General features: G+C 36.8%; 1 pseudogene; it reads left to right on the top strand.

Moving 5' to 3' along the window:
* The first annotated feature begins 224 nt into the window (after window positions 1–224).
* Window positions 225–23,058, top strand: part of LOC148835055 (uncharacterized) — a 67,676-nt pseudogene continuing 44,842 nt past the window's right edge.

The following is a 23,058-nucleotide window of genomic DNA, read 5'->3' as shown; positions in this document are numbered from 1 at the left end:
TTTCTTTTGACTCTGATACCACCCAGAGTAACACTCAGAGACTTCTACAACAATTTTCTAGGAAACTAATGCTTTCTACCATTTTCTCCCTCAAAAAACAGATTATCCTTTCCAACATCAACATCAAAGAGGCTAAGGAATTTTTTACGTCTGACAACTCCACATTATCTTCCCTTTATAACTATCCTCATTAGATCTATTAACTATCCTCATCATTCCCCAAAATGACAGCCTTACAGCCCTCAAGCACACGCTGGACAAATTCACAGTGCTTTGATCCACCCACCCACACCCTGGTACGCCTTGCAGAATTGGTTTTCACACTGAATGCATTCTCATTCATTAACCTTTTTTACCAACAGGTTAGTAGAGTTTCCATGAGCACCAGAATGGGACCCAGCTATGCCAATATTTTTGTCGGCTGGGTAGAAGAACGTTTCTTCGCTCCCTACACTGGCTACGTCCCTGACCTCTACAAGCGATACATTGATGACTGCATCAGTGGCGCCACATGCACTAACGACCAGCTTGAGCACTTTCTGCATCACTTCACCAACTTCCACCCATCCCTCAAATATACAGTTAACATATCTTCCACTACTCTTCCATTTCTAGACATCAACTTTTCCATTAACTACCCCTGACTCTCTACTTCGGTCTATTACAAACCCACGGATTCACACAGCTATCTCCTGTATAGCTCATTTCACCCCAGACACACTAAAAACTCTCTCCCTTTTTCACAGTTCCTTCAGCTACGACGATTATGCAGCAACGACATCGATTTCTAGAACCAAGCCCTCAGAATGTACTCCTTTTTCATCAACAGAGGATACCCCAGCAGTATTATTGACAGGGCACTTGCCTGAGCCTAAAACACCCCTCGGACCATCAACTCAATCAGGAGCTCCCGCCGTAACAACCGCATTCCTTTGGTGCTTCCCTACAATCCCAACACACTTCCTATCCCCCTGACTATTAACGACAACTTTTCCATCCTACAGGATGATCCCTCCATTTGGGCCCTCTTTTTTGAGTGCCCCATCATCTCATATTGCCGACCTCTTAATCTGCGTAACCTTCATGTTCACAGCTCCCTTGACCTCCCTCAGCAACCATCCACACCAGGCACTTTCCCTTGCAACAGAGCTTGCTGTATCACCTGCAAGTACATATCTAACACCACACTCATTTAAGGCCCCTCAGGACAATTCTGGATCACTCAGATGGCATCTTGTACCTCCAGCAACCTTATTTACTGTATCGCTTGCAGTAAATGCCCAGCCATCTACATTGGAGAAACAGGAAGGAGACTTGGAGACCACTTCAGAGAACATGTTAGGGCTGTGAAAATTAAAGATCTCTCCAAGCCCACTGTTTCTCATTTCACCTCTGATGGCCATGATCACACTAATCTCTCCATCTGTGTTCTCAAAGATGGTTCCGAACTCAAACATCAGAAAGACTACAGAAACTAAAATTATCCTGCAGCTAGGATCACACCTTCCCCCTTCTCTCAATGACAGACTACTTTTTCCTTCTAAATTCTCTCTTTTCATTGTAGGTTTCATTCCACACCTCTCTTCACCTATCCTGACTTCACACTTCCTGATTGGCCTATTTTTCTGTCCCCTGCTCCCACCTCTCACTCCTCCTGTCTCCCAACTTTTGTTCTCCTGCTACATTACCTTCGCTTACTGCCCTTACTTTCTCACACCTGAAGAAGGCTCCACAGCCAAAACGTTGTGTTTTTTTTCTAATCTCTTCAGCATGGAATAAACCTATTACTTGTTCCTTTGCAGCCTACACACGCTGACGCAGCTATCCACCTGAACTTCTAATTAATACAGTCTAGCAGGAACAGTCAGTAACAACGGTCACACCCAAGTCGTTCAGGGAGCAATTAGGTATCGATACTTGGAGATATGAGGAATCACTGAGTCAGTTTTAGCCAGACCAAGGGAGGAAGATGGGAAGCCATAGAATAAACAAAGACGCGATAAGGGCCCATAACACCTAGCTCAGCAATCCCACACCCCTCAAACAATCCAAGCTTCCTCCTGGTAAAATATTGGGCTAACCCAATTCTGACAAGAACAGTGGAAAATCCCCTGAGGGGGATTGGTTAAGAGGAGGAATAAAAACACCTGAGACGGAACAGGGTGTGCTCCCGATTCCCACTGGACCCTGGAGACAACGCAGGGAGCACAAGGGAAGCTGCAGAGTGCGAGACCACGGAGGCAAGGAACTATTGGTTCAGGAACTGATGACCATGGGGGACTTTGGCATTGGAACAGAGGTACTGTACAGAGACCTTTAATACCTGAATGGAAGGAACAAAGAAACCGTCCCAGCTAGTTGATACAAACTGAGAGGAATGTAACACAGCCCAGAGAGGATTTCTAGCGTAACCCGAACAGAGACTGGGGAATTAGGACTGGTTGGTACCCCTCTCCTGCAAGTGGGTCATTAGAGACTACAGGGACTAAGAAGAAATGTTCGAGTGGCCTCTCTTCAATACTTTACATGAAAGATTGTTGTCCCTCTGGATTCATTATGACCCTTGGAAGGACCTTGTGTAGCTGCGAATGCTGTTTTGGTTGTGTTTTTGGGTAACAGTGAATGTGAATGTAGTTACAAAATAAAAAGAGCACTTATACAATACAATACTTGTCGCTGGTCTGTGTGTGCATTGGTGATTCTGGGAGATAAACAGAACCTTTGGCTTTGTAGAGGGGCCCTGGCACGCCGTGTGTTTGCTAGGTGGCGTAGTCGTACACGAGGCAGGAACATTCCTCGCCCAAAGGGTTCACCTTACTGTGACAGTTACGCATTCCGCACATGTCTCTGACCCATCTCACATTCCCACGTGCACTGTTTAACAAACGCTCACACCGCAAGTAATATACCTATCACCGTTCACTCCTGTCACTATTTCAGTTCCCCCTTTTCTCACTTCCCTGCTCCCTATTGCAGATTCTCCTCAAGCTCCCAAGCGCATGCTCTTTATTATTACTATCTATTCGGTATCATACCTTCTTGTCTGCCCCCTCGTTTACGATTTAGTCTTGTGTTTCAGATTGTTGATCTCCTGCTGTCTCAAGCATTATCTCATCTTCTTGCTTGTTTCCTGGATTACGTTTTTGCCTTGCGATTTGGATTGGAATTCTCTCTCCCTCTCTCTCCAGAGTCCTGCACAGGATCCATACTCCCTTTCCTACCTCCTGTTACAGCAAGCTACTGTATGCATGTTTTGATGTAATATCATTAAATTGTATATTGCATGATTAGAAAATTATCTGTAAATCATTATTTTGGATTGCTTCCTAACAGTTTTGAAAGCAAAGTTGTCTTTGAAAGCAATTTACTTTTCCAATTCCTGTTTCAGTAAATCACAACAGCATCACACTGCTTTTCCTCACTGAACAACATGTAACATGGGAGTTGTTATTAGTTCCCTTAGGTTTAGTAGAGAACATTCTAGATTGATGTAGCCTTAAACATTTTCACCACACAGTTCTACAGTCTAGGTATTATGCCTGCAACTTTGTAGCAGTATACATGGCATTTCATCCAAATGAAAAAAAGTAACATCTTTAGGATTTTGGTAAGGTATTGAAGAGAGATGGAATGTTATGCAGAAAACAGGAAAGATTTAGGCATAGCCGGAAATATAGCTAACAGAAAGTGATTGTGACAAACACAGCATTAGTGAATACACACCCTTTCAGAAAGACAGGGAAGTTAGAGGAGGTGGAGGTGTAGGACTGTTCATCAAAAAGTCATTCAGCCATAAAAACATAGCTTTGATAATTCAAGGGTCTGAAAACAGTGTGGGTCAGAATTAGACAGAAAACAAAAAACACATTAAAAGGTTAGTATTAGGAGTGTGCCACAGATCACCAAATTCAGACATTTATTATCTTGCAGTCTTATATAATGGTATCAAGGATGTATGTGTAAAGTAAGTAATGAAGAAAGTAATAGTTATTATGGAAGATTTTATGCAGATGATAGCTGCCAAAAATGAAATGGTAGATCTGTCTAACAATAGCTTTCCTGTTCATTTTGTGTATATTTTAAAAGTATATATTTATAATCCAAAACAAATGTTTATAATTCCTGGCATGCAGACATTAAAAGAATGATGCGGAATATAAGGGAAGCCAAATGTGAAATGACTAGAGAATGGATAGCAACTGTTTGACGATATCTTATTTGAAGAAGAAAAGCTTCCATAAATAAGCGGAGAGAGGTAAGAAAGCAGTGGTCTATATTAATCAAATCATTAAGAAGAGATTGAAAAGGATAATACAATGCAGGCTAAAAGGTTTTGCAGTAATGCAAGAGGAAAAGAACAATAAATAATAAAGTAAAGTGTTTCAGATTGTTTCAGTGACAACACAGAATAGTATGTTACATGCTTCCACTACTGTGGTATAGATGCAGCCTCTCTTTTCTTATAGAACTTTCTGTACTGACCATGCAGTCTTAGACTGTGTTAATGGCATCATTCAAATAATCAATCACTTTTCCGTGTTCAACAATATTATGACAACAAGTAGGAGCTCAGACTTTCACATCTCCACATATGAAAATGTGGAGAACGCTGCAAGAGTTTCTTAACCTGAAATGAACAATTAAAGAGCTCTACCCTTAGGAAATTCACTGGCATAGTTAATTCATTTGATTAATATGACAACCTTTTAATAATAATGCTTAACCACTTTTAATTTTGTGCAGTACTAATGGGAATTTCTGAAGGAAGCCATTTTGCTTTTTTTAGTTGGTGTTCAGCAGTGATTTATGTAGGGAAGGCAATTACTCTCCTTAGAAAGTAATAGCGTAATAAACATAACACAATACCAACGTTATTTTTATATTGGTGCTACATTTTGTATTAGATGCTATAGATTTGATTACCATCTTGAAATGGCCATGCTGCTTTACAATGACACTAATTAGGGTCAATTATGCTTGTTTCATTAAAGCAAATCATGCCACTTTCTTGTTACAGAAGGTGCTTGAATGCCTGTTACTGAGCAGGTACATTAAGCTTTAAACATGTCTTAGTATACAAATGAATTTTATGGCATTAAATAAATGTTTGAAAAAAAGGGATCCTGTTTTATGTAACATTAGACACTTTTTGCTCATCACACTCCTTTCTCCTTTCTTTGTGAGTGATTTTCAGATTTGACTGCAGATGTTTTGATTCTCATTAAATCAAACTATAAATGCTCAGCTTCTATTGCTTATCCTGTAATATATCATGTTAGCTGCCAAAAATGCTGCCACATTTCCTGTGACATGTCTTTCCATCTGTTTCACACTGGAATGTGAATAAGGAATAGTCATCCTGCTAATTTTCAAAAAGTACCAAATGGTTTTTCATCTCTTCATCATTGTGGTACCAAAGGGAAATATTCGCAATAATAGTTCCCCAATTTTTAAAATCTTCTATGTAGAGACCCATCTACTTTTTCAAATATCTCTTAAATATCCATTAAATACAACTGAAGACGGAGAAATACGATCTTGCATAGGTAATAATAAAGATATTAAATCTACTAGTATTGGTTTATCCATTCCCTTTCTAACCACTTCTTCCAATTTAGGGTCACAGGGGAGCCAGAGACTATTCTGGCGAACAATGGCAGGGTACATCCTGGACGGGAAGCCAGTCCACCACAGGGTATACACAGACACGCACACACTCATACCAGGGCCAAATTTCAAGAAGCCAATTAACCTAGTAGTATGTTTTTGAACTGTGGGAAGAAACAGGTGTACCTGGAGGAAGCCCATGGGAACACATACAAGCTCCATGCAGACAGCACCCCAGGTCCAGAATTGAACCCAGTGCCCCAGCACTGCTAACCACTGCACCACCATGCCGCCCATATTGGTTTACTATATAGTATACAGTATATTCACAATCCAAGATGACTGAGAAATAGTTAATCTCATTAAATATCTGGGTAATTAGTACAGATTTTATGCTTTGTAATTATGTCTTCTCCAAGCCTTCTCAGCATTCTTTTAATGGTTCATCTACAACATCTTCCAATTAATCTTTGTTCCCATCTTTTGATATCTTCCACACGATATGCCTTATAGAGTAATGGAGCTGTGGCATCTAATTATGGTAAATTAACCTTAACCTTAGCAAGTTTCTTCTGTCTGAAGGTACCACTTCACTCAGTTCCTTCGAAAAAGTAGTTGCTGGGATACCACTGACATTTAATTGCAGGTTTTTGTTTTCCTTTTTCAAGTCTGTGGAGGCGAGTCTTGCCATCAGAATGAAACAGATGGATCACACTGAAGTAGAACAACCTGCTAGTATGGAATGATGGTAAAGTGAAGCAAAAGGCAAAGAGAAAAGAGATCATGCGAATCAGGAACTTGTGAATCTTATGAAGAATGTTGATGCCATTGGTAGAAACAGAAATATCAAACCAAACAAGGCTCAGGAGATTATGCTGGAGCAGAACAGAAATAAACAAAAAGAAGTTGATGTTTTGTGTCAAGCAAACACTTTTGTTTCAGCAATTTCTCTATCAAAAGGTACATTGCCTTGGCGTTTTTTGTTTGCCATTAAATGGCAAAAAAGGAAATCATAGAAAAAAAACATAAAAACAGTGTGAAACCTTGGCAAACCAAAGTAAATTCATGGTATAAGCACAGTTAACTGCACTGTAAATTTACCACAGCAGATTTTCATAAAGAATCATAAAGAACCTAAAGTTTTTGGGAAAACAATGAAAACACTCTGAAATACTGTATGCAATGGCTATCTCTTGAAAAAAGTAAACATACAGCATGAAAAAACACTTAAAACTTCCTGCTGAGGGAGAAAAGAACAAAAACCCCAGAGTAAAAACTATTTTAGGAATGGAGGTTTTGGTAATAGGCAAAGCTGGAATGGGATATTGGGTGAAGCAATACCTTAGTCCCTTAGTCAGACTCCGTAGTTCAACCCAAGTAACGTCTGGAGGACAAGGTCAGAGTGCTGCATTGTTTGAACAGAAAGCAGCTGTACATGTCTTGTGTTGTTAATCCTTAGTTAACTCCTCCACGATTAACCATCTCTCCCCTAGAGGCTTGTTCCACAATTTTTTTATGTTCTTAAATAGTACCACATAGCACCCTTTGACCTTTTGTTTTCCAGCTGCCCACCATATTTTTAATAGACAGTAAGGGTTTTCCACATATTCTGCATTGATTCTGGAATCAATGTTCCAGATCAGTGCCAAAGTTCCTGAGCAGTAAATCTCTTTCATCTTTCCCTTTCTTCCCTGGTTTGAAACTCCAGTTTACCGTGCTGACATCACAAGCCAGAAACTGCTATTTGCTGTGCCAAAGTGTGTTTATGTTGAGCTTTAGGACGTGCTTATGGAACACAAAAACACAATCCTGAGTTCTGCTGCAGTCACTGGCATGGCATATTTGTGTCCTTGTTTTTTACAACTTAGGTTTTTTAGTTTATGGATGAAATGATATATTATCAAGTCACAGGTTTGGTGCAATCCAAGCACAGTTAATTATATGATAAATTTGACGTTTGTGCTTGTAACTCTATTGCAAAAAAGAAACCAGTAAAAATTCAATCTAGGCCTTGGTTGAAAAAGGGGGAACAAGAGTTTGAATACAGGATTACATGCTTCTTTCTTTATTGTTGTAACTCAGCTAGCACCCTGCAGTATCAGTAATAATCTACACAATTCAATTAATCTGTTGTCAGTTTATTTTTTATTTGATTATTGTATGGAATTGCATTTCCCAGTGTTTGCAATTTAGTGCATTTTTTTCTGGATGTTAAAACTCTGGTTACACAATGTCTGAAATAGTGGTCCAAAAAATATGTTGTACTGTACATATAGTACACACAGGCACTTGCTTCTTTTCGTGACAAAATATTACCAACAATGCTCATGTTTTTAAATGTTTTATTAATGGTTAGACTTGTCTATTGAATACTGCTGGGATGATCTTATTTACAATAAGATCTGCAGGGATATTCTTCACTAGAATGCCTTCAGTAGAATGTATGCTATTTTTGTGTTGCAAAATACAAAACTATATATTGAAGCCAAATTTAATATTTTGCAGAGTCAATGTGCTTCATACTAGAGGTTCATCTTGAAACACTTTTGCAAATTATGTCTGATAGCTTACTGTTTGTAAGAATGATCTTAGTACAGGCAATAACCCTTCATATTTTTAATCTACCTTATGCAGTGCATATTTTACTAATAGCTAGCACTTTTTCTGTAAACCCTTATTTAAATGAGCACACTTGCAATTCTGTCAGGGAACTGCGAATAAGCTGAATTTTAAGTACACCAGAAGGATATGCAAATAAAAAGAAGGCAATTGTGGAAATTATCAGCCTAAGCTTCCTTTAATGCTCTGAATATTTTAAATAACTGATGAAATTGACAGAACAGCCTTGGATAGACCTTGATAAAGTAATTTATCTACTGTATAGAAAGTATATTAAAAAGGCTTCTTTTTTATATGAGAAAACTGTGCTGTAGTACCTGTAGTACCAGCACAATAAAAATACCTTTTAAAAAGGAACAGATTTGAAATTAAAATTAGAATAAGAATTTAAATCAGACAGAATTAAAAGATGACCAGCTCATAGTGCTTTGTAGTTGGAGATCAAGAAATACATTTGAGAGAAAGCCCAAAGCAGGACGGTTATAGACATTTAGGTACTTCAAAAAATATTGAACAGCATGGGAAAAATAAAGTTTTTGGAATACAGGCCATAGGTAAAGGAGAAAAGGCAAATTACATGAAATAGCACTAAACAAACATAATAGAGTTTTCCCCTTGGGCATGTACATAATATGGGACTGATCTATTATACTATTATTGTAGTATAACTAATATAACTATTATACTTTTGTCACTTTCACCTTATTACTATTTATTTGCACAATGCATAAAATCCAGAAGAGTAACATTTTTTTAAAAAACACAATAGTCTTCCACTAAGAGTTTTTAAGCTGTTGCATACACATTAAGTCAAGTTCAGCTGTTATTTATAGAATTTATTCTGACCACCTTCCCACTTGGATTCCAATTACCCTCCAACTGAAGAGACCAGTGACTTAAACAAATAAGTGTTTAATAATTGAGCAGCCTTCCTCAATTAGATGCAGCATTGAGCAACAAGTAAGACTAGGCATATATTGTTAAATGTTGTTCTTTAAGTATTTAAACTAAAAATAAGAGCATCTAGATTCTTTTGTGGAGTCTCAGCTAAGCGCTGTGCACATAAGTAACTAGACATTACTGCAATACTTACTTTAACATTCTTTTTCATACTTAACCTACAATGTGTAGCTTGCCAGGAATAGAATTAAGAAAATGAGATTAAGTCACAGGTTCTAGACTGTTGAAGTAATTTTGCCAAGTCATTTTTAATAGTGGCCAACATTTAAGCATTTTTGTTGGGTCATATCACAAATCTGTAGTTATAATATTTACAAAAATGCATTTGTTTTTAGATGAGTCTTGTGTTCTCCCAGACACTCAAACAGCTGCTTTCTGCTTTCTGGATGTTTGCCCTTCCTCTAGTTATCATAAAGACCTATTTTAGGTCCACATGCAGCCAGACCTCTCCTTCCCTGGTCCAACTGTCCTGATATCCAGTGATTACAACTGAGTATCAGGACTGCACTGAGAATGCTGTAATGGGAAACTAGCTGCCTACCCATGTTACTGAACCTCATTTCATGGGATCTTTGAAGGAGCAGTCACACAAATTCCTTTTATATAAAGGTGAGGTACTAGCAACCAAATGAGAAAGATGTGCAGAATGGCTTCCTCAAATTAGTAATATATGTCTTTCCCTCCTCCCATCACCTTCTAGGAAATCACCTGTTTAGACGACATTCATTGCTCACCAGAAAGCTTCCACACAAACCTCTTAAAAGGATTCTTTTAGCCTTTTATGGCTGCGGTTTAAAACATATTTTTTAGTTGCTAGAGAAGCATCTCATAATTGCACTCTTGTTAGTTTATTGTATGCTGCAACACTTAAAAATTAAGTTTGAAATGATACGTTTTGTTGACATTGTTTCATTATTTGCAAGTGTGCAGCAAAACACTCATGAGATAATGAAGGCACGTGGTGCATTCAGTTGCTTCCATGTAAATGGTCAGCAGCTGGCAAGTGCTCCATGAGTTCCAACATAAGCAAGACATGATATTATACAGTATAAGCTTGCAGAAAAGTTGCCCATGGACAACAGTTATCTTTCTCTGTGCAATCTGCAGAATAGCCACCAGAGACACTGTGTTGCTTGGCAGTGGTTGATGATGATCTATGTGTCTACCTAAACTGTCCAACAGGCACATGATTCAGTTAAGATCCAGTGACAGAGCTGGAGAGTGAATGATGTTGATTCCACCTTGCTGTTTAGTGATAAAGTTGGGAGTCCTGATGTGTGTAGGTGAATATTACTGTGCTGAAAGACTAAAGGGATTCTGTTAACGCTGATAGTGCTATAACAACAAGCGGAGCAGAGATCACAAAATGAAATCAGCAAAACATTTTAGAGTGAGATTGAAATGAGTAAAACCAGCTTTATTGCTTTATTTAAGTTGGCTGTCATCACCATTACATCACAACCTCCTGTGGGCTATCCTGTACACGTGTGCTCCTCTGCTGCCAAATCAGACACAGTACTGGAAAGGCAAGTTCTGCAAAGTCCCCCATAAAAAACCTACATCAAGCCCATTACCGTTTAGAGAAATTAAGGTCAAACCTTAATCATAATGGGGCATAGAGTAAAACTGGCATTGTGTCTGGATGTTACAAAAAAATACGTAATGACAGAAGAATGTATTTTGTTATAGAAATCTAATAGACATTAGTGTTGTACTGTAGCTTGCAAAATAGAGTTATTAGATGTCATTCTCTAAACAGTCTTGTCATCACTTTAGAATAAGAAAAGAACTACCAGTTTGGTTTGTTATGCAAATCAACGAGGGTCCCTCTAACTGCTATTCAGCAAGCATGAAACAATAGTTCCTAAAAAAATAAAAGATTGAATATATTTCATTACATACAGTAGCCCCTTGGTCACCACTTAGCCATGATGAGCAGAATATTTAATCAGAAGCTTAATGCAATGTTTCTGCTATCAGATTACTTTGTTGCCAGTGTCAACAGGCCTTTAGCCTTCTGAAAATGTAATTAAATAAAATAAATCAAATACAGGCTTGTAAGAATTACAGAATGCTGTTTATAATTACACAGTTATGCAAATTAGAGAATTAACTGAAACTGAGATTCACACAGTACTGAGATATATTAGTACATACTGTATGGATGCTTGACTGAATGTGCTGTCTGGAAAACCAGGTGAAATGTTGAAATGTACTGGCGTGGGCTTGTTAAAAGGAGTGAGTTCTTTTTGAAAATGAACTAAAACGAGACACACCTTCAAGGACATGCTGAACTTCTTAACTGGAAAGTCATTTTTTTACTTCACAGTTGATAATCTCTCCAGGGCTGATAAAATGGATATGTTCGTTTCCTGCACAGGCTTAGGTGGAATGTCATTTTACTCACAGTGAAAATAAGTAATTTGTCCTCTGGGAAATGTCTTTTTTTTATTAAAAAGCAACTGATGTAGTCTGGGCATTATTTGATGGCTTTACTCGTCCCAGAAACACGTCAGACTGTCAATGTATCTGATTAGTTAAGGCAGGGATGTCAAAGTTCAATTCTCAAGGGACTACAGCGTCTGCTGCTTTGCATTCTAAGTTTAGATTTCAGCACTTCAAATGTTTTTCTCAGTTGCACCTATTGAATGCTTTGTTAAAGTACATTACTATTGATGAGCCAAGGAATATAATTGATTCAGGGTCTGAAGAGGTGAAACATTAAAATATTCCAATTAATCAGATAATTTGACTCAAATAAGTATTTGTTAGCTCTTTTATAAAAGGATGCCAAGCTATGTTCTTTGATTCATTCTATTCTTTAGAACGTCTCTTATAATGTATGACAACAGAACAAAATCTGTGACAACTGAACATTCAACAACATAACTGGCAGCTTTTCAAAATATTCAGTAATCTTCCCTTATTAGTCATATCATAATTGTGCTCAAAAAGCACTTCTTAACTGCTCCAAATTATGTAAAAACTATGGGAAAACTTCAGATGAGATAACTACATTTACTTTATTAAAAGTTTGGCATTTATTACATTATGGCATGATGCCCATTACTGTTGTCTGCATTATTTTATTTGTGACATCAGAACATCACCTATCCCTTTTTATCCACTTCATCTAATACACAGTCAAGGGGGAACCGGAACCTGTCCTGACACCCTGGCTGGGACACAAGTCAATTGCCGTGTACACACCGACAACCTCACACAGACAGCCACCAGGGTCAATTTTCCCAGAAGTCAATTAACGTACAGTACCAATATGTCTTTGGACTGAGGAATAAGCCCATGCAAACAATGGGAGAACAAACTGTACAAACTCCATGCAGAAAACATCCCAGGAGTTGGACTCTGGACCATAATACTGTGAAGCAGCAATGGTAACTACTGTTCCACTGTGCTGCCCCATCATATAATCATTTTTGCATATAATAAATTATAAACATGTATCCATTCTGGGGGTGCCGATTATATACTGTAGCTGGCTATCACCTCAGTCTTTTCTGCTTTGCAATACTTGCTCACATCACCTAAGATAAATCTCATGTGATCTGTATTTACTGAATCCAAGTAATTGGTATCCACTTCATTAGCCAATCTCATCTTCAAAACACCTTTATCATAAGACTACAATTATTTAAGTAGCCTTAACAGGGTAGAAGTGTATAATAAGTATCCTTGAATTAATAATCACATTTCTGTCACAGTGAGGTGACTTTATTGGGTTAGTCATCTCATGAGGTCAGCAGCGATGTCAGTTTTAATTTCTCTTAAGTGCTTTATTTTATTAGTGTGGCATTTGCCTCCATTTCAGATAAAATCAGTTTAAAAATGAAGTAACACTGCCTTTTACTGGTAGTTTAACAGTATACGTAGTAAATTAAATTAAGTATATTATGTTATTCAGTCATCAGGACAGACACACAAACACGGACACACACACATACACTCACAACTTGGGGATTTTTTCCCCAGAAGCCAATTATTTTACCAGTATGTTGTTGGAGTATGGGAGGAAACCCACACCAACATATTATAACATATGAACTCCACACAGTTTGCACCACAGGTCCAGAATTGAACCCAGGGCCTCATCACTGGACCACAGTAATGCTAACACATAGACAACCATACTGCCTGTCAAAAGCAATTATATCAAGTTTAATTCTTGGGTATCAATGCCCTAGTCTTCTCTCACTTCCATTTAGGAATGAAAGGCTTTCATAGCAATTTCTACTTTCAATCATGAATATATTTTAAGACATCAGTTTGAAAAGAAAAATGAAAATGTTCTATTGTGCCAATTATAACTTTATAGTATATTATATCAGTAACATACTGTATACTGATAATAATTATTGATCAGTAAAGGTACTGTAAATATGTTCTCTAATTAGCATTCTAGAAACTAGTAGGACACTCCTGGTTTAAATATTTTAAAGCACACAAAATCAATGAAATTACCAAAAACGTTACCTAACATTTTATTCTTTCCCCATGTCCAGTATCTCAGTGCTTGCATGTAAATAATTTGAAATTAAATGAATTTTGCTATACAGTATGTACCTATTGTAGAGATACTGTGCATAATAACTATTTTAATGCCACAGGTAATTTGAATTTCAGTGTATTTAACAGAATGTTCTGAAAATAATATTAGTGTTCTTTGAAGATTAAATACATGATATTGGTGTGGAACAATATTCATATGATATTACAATGGCTTTTGAATCAACTTAAATGATCGATGGAATAATATGTTTTACCAACCATAATGCTAATTATCTCAAAATAGATGGATTTATAGAAAACTTCAATAATGGCTTGAAATCAATTACAGATATGAAGACTAATGCTCTAGAATACAATGAAGCAATTAAACGACAAGAAATGGGTATGCAATTTCTGTGTGCTTCTAAATGTTACTCAGAGGAAAAACTTCTAAGGAATCCTATGCATTTAATTAAGCTATTAAAACCACAAGATAGAAAAGATGGTTCATTGGTCTTGTATTTAATCAAGTGATATTGGCTTACACTCTGTATTAGGAATATAATGATGACATACAATGGGTGTTTTTCTTTGTAAGGTTTTGAAACAGGTGACTTAATGCTTTCTTATAACTTCAGTGATGTTCTGAAGTAGGAGGCTTTCCTATTAAAATCGATTATTAGTATTTGAGGATGCGTGCTACATAGTTTTGTATTAATAACCAACACCAAAACTAAAATGTCACTGGATTGCTAAGTTTACAAATTTAAGAGAAAAAAGTGTTCGCACATTTTCTTCTAGTTTGTTTACATAATTCAACATTATGTACCTTTAATTTAGCCATATTGTGAACTGATATTTTTCACTACTGTCACACTGAGATCTTTGCCTAATACTTAAAGGGAAATACCGACCATAAGAAATTAACATTTTGAAATTAATAGTCTGTTTGTGAAGGAATGTTAATTTAAAATGAGACTTGGTGATAACTGTTCATTTTGAAATACTGTATAGAAAATTCCTGTTTATGTAGTGATATTTTAAAAGCATCACTGATATCTACTTTTAAATTATACTGTATTTCAAGATATTTTTATGACATCTCTAAATGCATTCAAGGTGTCCAACATTATTTATATAAATCCTCATATTATTTAATATATGTAAATACATTTTGATATGATTCAATGATCTGACGTTTTAAGAAGTAACTGTAGTAATTGTAAGTGCACAGATGACATTTTTGAAGAAAATGCATGGTAGATGTCAGTTAGCTGACAATGAAACAAGGATATCACAAGTGAAAAGAGTGATTTCCATGTCCAAAAGCAAAGATTTAACTTTGAGGTTAAGAGCTTTAACCTGCTACGATGCAAACTGAAACAGCACTTGACACCTTTTAGAGTGAAGGTTCAGTCAAAAAAAAATAATAATTCATTCATTTTCTAACCACTTTGTCCAGTTCAGAGATGACGTAGTTGAAGAAGGGGTACAACAACAACAATGCATTGCAGGACAGACACAGAAACATACACATATTTTTCCAGAAGCCAATTAACCTACCAATATGTTTTAGGACAGTGGGAGAAACCAGAGTACCCAGAGGAAATGCACATGAACAACGTAGAAACTCCACACAGAGAGCACCCCAGATCCAGAATGGAACACAGGGCTCCAGCACTGCATCACTATGCTACATAATAATATTGTAAGTTTCAGGTGTTGAAGAACTACTGGGCTAAATCAATAGGACTGTTGTTACCCCAATTGTTCTTTAAAATTTACAGAAATGGACAGAAATACTACATTTGCCATTAAACATTTTAAAAAAATAGAATATGAGTTATGCAAAATAAAATTATGGTGATAAAGTTTCAATCACAAACTCATAAAACAAAGCAAAATATTGTAACTAAATGATACAATAAATGCACTGCAATGTTTTAGTTTGTGTAGTCTCCAAAATGTGATAGAAAGATAGACAAACAAAACGATTAACTGGAGCATTTCTTCTTTATCTTGAGTTTATTATTGTTTAGTCTTCACAGTGTAATCAGACAGCATAACATTTCTTGTTAATTGCCTAGAAGCATGATAAAGAATGGGGGTAATCCATGTTGGGTCAGAAAGTAACACTTCTGTTTAGTTCTTCTTGACACAAGCTGCTTATAATCAGAAATACCAACCTTCTCATTTAAAGCAAGGTTAAGAGGAGAGCAAACATACAGTACATTGGCTGTTTCTATTCACTACAAAGGAATTCATTTAGAAAGGAGTTCTTTGTCAAATGGTGAAGGAAAATGTTAAGATCATTTCAACAAAGGCTCATTGCACCACTAATCTATTTGGTAAGTAATGAAAAAGTGGTTAAAGTTCTCTCAATCCAACGTGCTGTGTTTTATACAGTAATTCCCCTCCTCTTTCACAGTCGCCTCCTGTTTGTTGGTTGCTTTGCTGCCCAGTTATTACCTCTTCTCAGGCATCCCAGGGATTGACTTTGAAACAATGAGGTCAAAGTCCAGAACATGTTCTGTACCACTGCAATAAATACTGTACCTAAGCTCACTAATTCTCCTGGAATACTAGCTCGCCTTGCTTCAAAAGATCAACTATAAAGGTAATGGAAACCTTTCTCTAATAAACAGTGAAGAACAAGATAAAAATAATGTGCACAGAATATTAATTGTTGTCTCAGATGACTGATTTCCAATCAAAAACCATTAAAAACTACAATACATACTGGAGGGTATAATTTTAATCATTTGGGATCTACAGAATAGCATATCATGCACTATAATTATTTTAATAAGGGATACTTATTACAAGGTATACATTTTAATAAGATGCCTATTAATATCTACTAATTTTAACAATCTCATCATAAAATTTAACAAAAAATCCCAGGTAATGTACATAGTTAGTGGTTGGAAGTAAATAAAGGGTTTATAACGCAGCTTTAACTAAAGCTGGGGAAGAGGAAATCTTCTCTGCTTCCATTCTCCTCTCATATGTGGTTTTTAACCTGATATTTAACTTCTAACATTCTTCCCTCAGCTGCATTGCCCTCACAGCAGCTCCCTGGTTCACCCCAAGTACTGGAGGGTTCTGATAACTACTCCCTCAGTCAAGAGGCTTATGCCAACAACCAAAACCTGAGTATTGATCACTTACGTGAGAGAGATTTGTAATCTGGCAAAATACTACACGCAACCACAGTGAATCAACGTTTGGCCACAACCTAGGAGTAAACAAGTCATGTTGCAGAGATTGATACATCATCATTCTCCATCTCTGTGGTCATTCTGGCACGGTATTATGGCTTTGGAAACTCAAGGTCATAGCAAGCGAGTGCTGGCTGCCCGTCTGTACAGCACCACACTGATAGTTCTCGGGCTTCCCTGCAGGATTGTCCTGATGTGATAAAAGTCCAGAAAGACAGCTATGCCCCTCATGTGACTTGGATAAATGTCTTTCCTGAAAGATTTGACTGTTATGCTGTAGACGTCCTACCTGCCATACTTGAACCCCTCTGAATGTTTGTGGGATGAACTGGAACATCGTGTGTTACAGTAAGTAACACTTGGGCAATAATGACCAGGTACAAGTGTTTATGAGAGAAATGGGACAGAATCCCACAATACAGCATCTGCAACCTTATTTAAAGTATGCACCACCGACGTACAGCTTATACTGCTTCCTATGGTAGTCACACAGGAATAACCTATGACTTTCACTGTAGATCCCTGTTGATTAATTCTTTTGATGACAAATCTTGGTCAGAATAATACTTTTACCTGTTATACAGTATCTGCTCAATAAATTGACTTTGTGTTTCCTGTGATATGTATATATATAAAAAAATGAAGTATTATATTAACATGTCACAATCTCACTGGAAACCTTTTCTGCAGAGAGGAAACAGAAAGGATGAAGCAGACATTTTGAAGCAGCTACTGTACATGCCCATGGAGATGATTTTATGCCAATGTGTATCTTACCATTCTTGAAGTAATACCTGTTTTTGCATCAATATTATTCTCACGGTCAATACAGAAATACCCGTCATATAGAGAATGTATGTTTAGGTGCTCGACCCAGTATTCAGTACATACAACATTGGGAGAAACATGAAGTTGGGCTGCAATCTGTGATAGGAATAGCCTTATCGATTTGTAGACTTCCACCTAGGGTAGACATATTGTTCCAATAATTAAAACTTTGCATTGGTATTGCTGCCTGTGCTAACAGTATACAGGCTTTAATAATTATTCATCTAATTAATTAATTTAATAATTTACCTGTTTTTGCTTTGCTTCTATCATTACTTCCTTTACTATGCATCAACTTAATTAGATGTAGGTTTTGCACGTTTTTGACCATTTTCTAAATGATAAACTTTAAAGTCAATTTTAAGGGGTAGTAAACATTAATCACATACAGGAGAAAAGTTTAATGTCACATAAAATCCATGTTTAATTCATCAAGTTCAAATAAACAGTGTCATCTTCAGCACAAGTGATTTATTTACCTCCAACTCCATGGATATTCAGTAGGCTTTGGTAAACAGTACACTTTAAACAGCTTCAGTCTATCAGCCCTCTCTATAATCATTTCAGCTTAGCACACAGTGGTTTCTTTTGAAGTGCATTCATTTGAAGAAGCTTCAATGAGTCTAATGTAGAAATGCAGAAAACATTCCTTTGTGGAATTTTGTTGAAAGTTTGGCTAATGATTCATTCTTTGTTTCACAGTTTTATGTTAAATGCATATTTACTCAGTCATTCAGTGTAAATGTTGTAAAACAGTAAGATTGAAAAAAAACCACAAATAAATTGCTAGTAAAACAATCAATAACAATTCCCATCAGCCTCAAACCAAATGTCAATACCACATGCTAGAACAGATCAAATGGTGAGCTCTTATTCTTATGTAGATATGTGAACATTGTGTCTTTACAAATATAACAGTGTAGCCTGTGTTTCCATTCTTGTGGACAATGACAGTGGAACAATAGAATATTGGTAAGGTATACACAAGGGTGGCGGGAGGTTGAAACTGAGCGAAGGATGGGGCTGTAGCATCCTTGAGCTCCATTAAATATCCTCCTTTATTAGTGGATCTCGGGCTATCACTGTAGATGAGAATATGTCTACTGTTTGTTTTGTATATTGTCTTGATGCACTGTCTCCACTTTGTGTTTTGCACTTTTTTTAACAATCGAGAGACTTTCTGTAAGTAAGAATTCCATTATACCAGTACATGTACCAGTTACATACAGTATGGCAATAAAGTTCAAGTTCAAGTTCAATTAAATTATCTGGTCCCAGTTGTTTGTGTGCTCTGCAGTGTGCAGATTACCCAATGCAGTTGTTATGCCTAGTTGAGCCTACTCTTTCAGCCCTCTCCTCTCGCATTTTCACAAAGAGTCCATTTTCACCCAGGGCTGTTCGGACTCACTCCCAACCTCCTCCCTTCTATTAACGAGTGTTAATACCATCAACTTTCGATATTTATACCCTGCTCTGCTGCTAATCCGGTCACCTTCGGACCTACTATAAATAGTGCACTCAGCAATACTAACCTGTGCCTCAGAAGGACAGCCTGAATCCTGGCCGAAAGATTCATTGTCTGTCTCTAACTTGCCCTGCCTGTCTCTAGACGGTTGCTTTTGGGAACACTGGACCAGTGGCACAGTTCCAAACTCCCTGCCTGTGATCCCGTGTGGCGGGTAGCCGCGCTGTCTGTTTCAGCTCCGACAGCTGCGCTCACCTCCCGGTCCTGTTGGCTACTGTTCTCTGTCTTGCTTCATTAAACAACGTCTGTCTCCATGCAGCTCCAGAACTGCTTCGGCCATCTCTGTCTCCCTTCGTCTCTTTCAGAGCCTTCGCTTGGTTACGGCTCTTGGGTTCTTCATCTCGCCACGTTTTAACAATAGTGGCTTGAGTAGGCTGAATTATTTTATAATACATTTAATAAATACAATACCCTACATTTCTATTTTATGGTTTGTGCCCTTCAAAGGACTGGCATTCTATCCAGGGTGAAGTCCTGCCTTACCCCCTGTACTCCAGGAATACAAATTTGTCTCCTATGAGATACTGTAGGTGGGTTTCTGTGTATTTCGAGCTACTCCAGATCTGTCTTCTTATGTAATTTTTTATTATTATTGCTAAGTGGGAAAACCTCTCTGTGGTAACAAAAAAAGCAAAAACAAATGTAAGAGGGAGCAGTACTAATGCCATCTTTATTAAGCTGATGGAGAATCACTAAAAATAAACATAGTAAATATCCTGATTCTTGAAACATTTAATAACAGTTATTATTTCATGCTTTTTAAGAATGTCTCCCAGCAGAAAGAACTGAAGACAGTACTTTGTTTACAGAAAATTCAAGTGCTGTCTTTTTACCTTAAAGAACTATTTTAATGACAAACTGTGGGAGCTAGAAAAAGACGAAAGGTTTTTTTTCCATTTGATCATGTTCATTAAAAATAAATAAAATAGCAACAAAATAAATTCCCATTTTTATTGAAGACGTAATTTAGAGCTAATTTTCAATGGTATAACAGTAAAATTTAATAAACAACATAATAATGTAATAATAATGCAGAGTTTTCATTGACATTTTCAGAGGTTATGGACTCAATATGTGCTTGATGTGCCTTGTTTAAAAGGACTTATTCATAGATCCACAAAAATATACTGTAGATAATATATTTCAAATAAATCAGAAAAATTGAGGGAAATTAGTAGATGTTTCACTCAATTACAAAAAGGGCAAACTAGCACAGAGAGAATGCCCTCCGCTGAGCTCTTATCTTTGGGAACACAAGCAATGTGTAGAACAAACCATACTGCTGGAGATTTTTAAGTGTAAAAGTCATCGATCCATTTTCTAGCTGTTTCATCCAATTTAGGGTCACAGGGTAGCCGGAGTCTGTCTTGGTAAGCAGCTGGTGCAAGGAGAGTTACACCCTCCATGGGATGTCAGTCTATTTTAGGGCACACATAGACACACGCTCTCACCAGGGCAAATTCTCCCAGAAGCCAATTAACCTACCAGTACAGTATGTCTTTGAACTGTGGGAGGATACCAGAGCACCCAATGAAAATCTACACTAACATGGGGAACACATACGCCAGAAATTGAACCCAGGGCTCCAGACCTGTGAGGAAGGAATGCTAACCACTGCACCAATGTGCCACTGTATAAAACGTTTAAGTGACAAGATACTGTACAATTGTGCATTGAGTACAATTAAATGTACTATTAGATGAACAGTCTCACTGTTTAATCACTGATTGCAAAGTTGTGAGTGGAGGAACTGCTTTAAGTAATGTCAACAGCTGCTTCACACACCAAAAAAAGCAAGAATGTCATAGCTCATTTCTAGAAAAAAACAAGACATAAACTTAAATAAAATCTCTTGACACCATGCCAAATTAAGCAAGGTGGGTTGATTTATTCATTTTTGTTCCTATCTGCCTTTCATATTTCTAGGTTCTGCTGTATAAGTAATTTTAAATTTTTAATTAACTATAAATTTTATATTGCTGAACTTTGTACATGTGCTTTCTCTTTAGCAAAATGTAGACAGGGTCACAGTGATGAGAAATAAAATTAATTAATGCATTTCATCTGAGAAAATGTGTAGCCTTGGGGTTATATTTGAACTCAACCTTATAAAAAGTGTGCTCTACATAACAGCAAGTTGTGCTTTGCCTTAAAGCAAAACAATGTAAAAGAGATTACACTACCATTTAACTTTTTTTTCTGAGGAAGCAGGAATTTATTAGAAATTTGGGGAAAATGATCAATTTCAGTGACTGAGGATAGAAAACCATTTGCTCTTAGATACTGTATAGTTATAAACTGAGAAACATATATCTATTAAACAAATGTTTTTTTTTCATTAGTCGTCTGTCCATTAGGATATAAACAAGTTCAGTTCTATGGAATATCTATTAATTAAACTCATTTTAATATAAGTGATTTAGCTTCATTATAAATCCCTGTTCAATGAAAGGAAGTTGTTTTAATGCACCTTAACAATCCTATTTTGTATGATTTTGCTAAATCATAACTGGATTTCTTACAGTACATGTGTAGTTAATAAAACACAGGAATTAAATGTGACTGGAAATGAACACAGATACATTTGAATTACATTTTAATAGGATCTGGCACTATTATATTAATTATGATGTATTGCATAAGGTCTCCAGCTCTGGTACTGGTGACTTAAAGGTCTACTGGTTTACCTTCTAGTTTGCTGACAACATGAGCTGACAGATGTGTATGATCTAACACTACAGAAGATTTTTCCTGAAGACCTTGGGATGTCCAGGACTAGAACTGGAGATGCTTCATGCCAAACATGCCTATAAAAATAAGGTTTAAACAGATGGTTATGCTCAAAACAACTGGATAGCAACAGCAAAAAATACTTTTTCCAGCCCAACTGTGGCAAATGTGCATTTTTGGATATTTTCTTTACTAAATAATTCAAACAATTTATTTCTTCATTAGAAATGGGTTTAGTTTCTGTTTTTAATGTAGAATGTCTTGCAGCATGTGCGAGAGATTAGAAAGTAAGGCATGTGGAAGAACAGTTTTGTGCTCATCTGTAAAAGTTTTAGAACAACAAGGCATTGCTTGAACAAAGGACTGCTGATGCTCACATTAAATCAATGAGGTTCTGTTCTTCTATGCTTGCCAAACATGACACTAGAAATTAATAAACCCACGTTGGTTTTACAAGACTCATCATGAATGAAACCCATTCAAGCTGTCTCCTATGAGCTGAAAACCAATGTGATGCTTTATGGCCCAATACATATACCACAGAAAATGTACATTTGTAACTCACTGTAAAATCTCCAGCAAATGTGCTAACAGAAGAGCCTCCCTGATCCTGCAATTTTAGAACATAAATGTATTGACTACAATCCACAACCTTTTTGTAATGCCTGGAACATTTGTCAAATAGTGTTGATTTTTACACTATATAAAAAGAATAATTTTAATTAAGTTTTTATTCCCAGGTCTGGTAAAGGCCAAAGACTTTAATGTCTCCATCACATAAATGACATTTCTGGGGAACTGTGATAAATCAAACATGTTTTAATTAACTTGCAGTTGTCAGTCCCATGTGACTGGTGAATTGAACATACAGTAGCTGTAATTGATCCTATTACTATTCTGTGCAAATTAAGCTTTCAAACTAAAAACTTGATAAGATGTGATATCTCTCTCCCCAGTAGCCTCCATCACTCAGATCTGTTTGTCTGTAACATTAGTTTGCCAAATGCAAGTATTGTAAATACCATAACACCTGTGCACCTTTTTTGCAGTGTCTTTATTTAT

This window comes from Atractosteus spatula, chromosome 5 (assembly GCF_055471065.1).
Source record: "Atractosteus spatula isolate fAtrSpa1 chromosome 5, fAtrSpa1.hap1, whole genome shotgun sequence".
Lineage (NCBI taxonomy): Eukaryota > Metazoa > Chordata > Actinopteri > Semionotiformes > Lepisosteidae > Atractosteus > Atractosteus spatula.
This window is presented reverse-complemented; position numbering and strand designations above follow the sequence as displayed.